The following is a 3215-nucleotide window of genomic DNA, read 5'->3' on the forward strand; positions in this document are numbered from 1 at the left end:
GCTTCAGTAGAGAAAATTTCCTGTTTGAAAACCTCTCTAGGACGCTGGAAAGATTGCACAAGCTCAAAGAGTTTTCAAATTGGTGAGTAGAAGCTCCTTAGGTAAAGGATTAACTATTCGGCTTTGATTAGACCATGAAGGAAGTGGCATGTGGTCGATTCCATCAACCATCATAGGAATGATTGAATGCGTATTTGGCCTATACACTAGCCAAAGGTGGCCCAATGATGTTTCAAGTTAGTGCTTTTATCCTTCCAAACAAGTTTTAACCAACTCGTCATCCACGGAGAGATGAAGGCATGGTGAGCTTAGATGAAGGGATCGAACCTTTGTTCGATACAGTGCATATTGCAAATTCACCTCTAATCACTGCTCTACACCAGCCCCTCCTGAGGTTATATATATGTATATATATTATAAATATATAAATGTTATATGTATATATGTTTGTATATATGTTTGTTTGTATGTACATATACATATATACAAACTCCACAAGTATATATATAAATGGTATGCCAAAAGGTTCAAAAGTTGATGGCAAAACGTTTAGTTATACGAGTTGTTACGATAGAGTCGAGTATCTCTAATGTCTTCAATGATAAAACATATGGAATCATAATAATAAGCTGGTACTCTTAGTTTCCTTCTTCTTAGAACAGTTCCGTCGCGAAAAGAACTAACCCGTTTGCAAAAAAATTTTGCAAACTTTAATTTGTACAAAATAAGCTTCTCAGGCGACGCGTGATATAACGTCTGCATCGGGAAGCTGTATAGATTAAATATATGGAGAAGAGCAATAAAAAAGTAGTGGGTGGGCGAGCAAAATAAAGAGCTGAAAGGAAAATGAATCATGCTAAATAGAACGATAGCAAAATAAAGTCAAAGAACAACCGTCAATGTGGCAGAAACCTTTGAAACCATTTCATTGTCAGGAACAATTGTCTTATTCATATCTGTAGTTTTATCCTGAACAGAATATGTTAGCCTTGAAAATAAATCAGGAAGACAGCCTTTACAGAAACACTTGAAACTTAACCTACCAAAGCATTTTCTGCCACAGCGAATCCAGCCTAAACTACAAATATATTGCGCAATGTTATTGCGGCAACTATAAAAGACAGCTCCTACCATGATTCCACCACTGCTACATGATTTAGTGGAAGAGAGATTACGCGAGGTACACGGCAATGATGGTTTACTTAAATAGAGCAGTGTGAATGCACCTTTTTTTACTAATTAAGATATATGCACTGACATATATGAAACCGGAGGCGCAAAAAGTTGATTATGATCTTTTCGTGCCTTCACTCGACTTTTTCTATGCTCTTCCAACACCTTCATTAACGATTCTGTGGAAGCACCAGAGGGTTGTTTCTGAAAAATTTTTCGTTTTAATTCTGGAAAGGTGTCCGACTAATAAGAAACATTTTCATAAACGGGTTAAAAGATTCGACATTAGAGATGATTCCACCGTTCTTCCAAGAACTCAAACACCGCGATCTTTTTTTTTAACGAATAAATAACTGAGAAAAACTATGCTGTTTTTCATGCCAGGGTTATCAATGTTTCGCAAGAATTTACTAACCTAACTTATGTGTAATAGTCACTTTTAAATATACTTCTTGCTTAAGTTAAGACAATAAATACTCGTTTCAGAATTTTTGATTATCGAAGATACACTCTTCGTTAGGATCAAAGGTATACCTTTAAAACCTCTTGAATTGTCCTTATACTTAAATGAAGCGATCCCGTGGTTTCCGCAACAGAGTGCTCATCAAGTGTAGATGAAGCTAAAAAGAAAAAACAACTCTATACACATAAAAGGAACCCGAACTAAAGCCAATTTTTCCATGTAAATTACCTTCAGGCAGGATCAGAGATATACCATGGAATTCTTTAGCAAGATCATGATGTCGAGATGTAGCTTTGGCTATTAAGGCTAAAAAACATATATGTATATATACACATATATGTATATATATGCATATATATATGTATATACACATGTATGTACGTGTGCATACGTATATATATATATATATATATATATATATATATATGTAAAAGAGTGAATATGCAGTGGATGGCTATAGAATTAATATGAAAATGCAGTAACACACAAATAGGAGTGCTCGTTTGTACGACTCCTGAAGATGAAACAGAAGGGTTTGTCGGTTCGTTGGTAACATACGATGAATCCAGAATCCGCTTGGGAGTACTCCAACTATGACTCAAATTAAGCTGAAATTTGAACGCCTCAGGAAGCTTAAAACATACAGTAACAGTTCCAAGAAAGTTCTTAATCACTTTTTGCATGTCTAATAGCATGTGATCGTAGTCTTTATTGGTAACATCACTCGTTATGTTTTCCTTGTTTACGATTTTAGTACTAACGGAAACCTGGAACAAGATATTCAATCGTTTAATAATGATAGAACGAAATACTTGTGATTATACCAACCGCGCCGTTGTTGCTTTCTGAAGGTGCTTCATTAGCAGCATTCAAGCATGTTCCGTCAGATTTCAGGCAACAATCACCATTATCCTGCAGTAATATAGTTGATGAAACGAATAACTGAGAAAGTTTTAAAAGACATACCGGCACTGGAAGGCCTTGGGAAAATCTAGCCTTATTTGTTTTTTCGCACGAAGAATGATTAATAATGGACTGGTGACTGCCTATGTTTAAGACATGAGAACGCTCCTCAGAGCTGTCCCAGGATAACGAAGAGATATTCGATCCGTATTTTACCACTTTCATAAAGAATACTAAAACCCTCAAGGATCAGCTGAATCTACCCCCAAATTCAAAGACTAGTGGTTGGAGGCGATTCCGATGGAGCAAGTATTGGTATTAGCAAATATGAGATATCGGGTGATGTAACATGTATAATAAAAAGTATAGTTCGATTAACTTGTCTAAGCCTAAGAAAGAGTCGCTATAGTTACTAGTCTTTAGCAAATTTTATTTATCGAAAGCACAAATTTAAGTACTAATAATAAAACCACTACTTTATTCTTCTATTATAAATACACCTGTTCTTCGTCATATTTCACTTGCAGTGTTCAAATGTGTAGTTCGTTTGCGAATTTCTCTTATTTTGAATGAATTCTTTTCTTAACGATGTTATATTCTAAAATTTTACATTGTTCTTAAACGTGTTCCTTTCTTTTTGTTATGTAGATTTTTACAGGCTGTCTTCCATGGCGGT

The sequence above is a fragment of the Mesoplodon mirus genome (assembly GCF_964341445.2).
Source record: "Mesoplodon mirus genome assembly, contig: HAP1_SCAFFOLD_709, whole genome shotgun sequence".
NCBI classification, from domain to species: Eukaryota; Metazoa; Chordata; class Mammalia; order Artiodactyla; family Ziphiidae; genus Mesoplodon; species Mesoplodon mirus.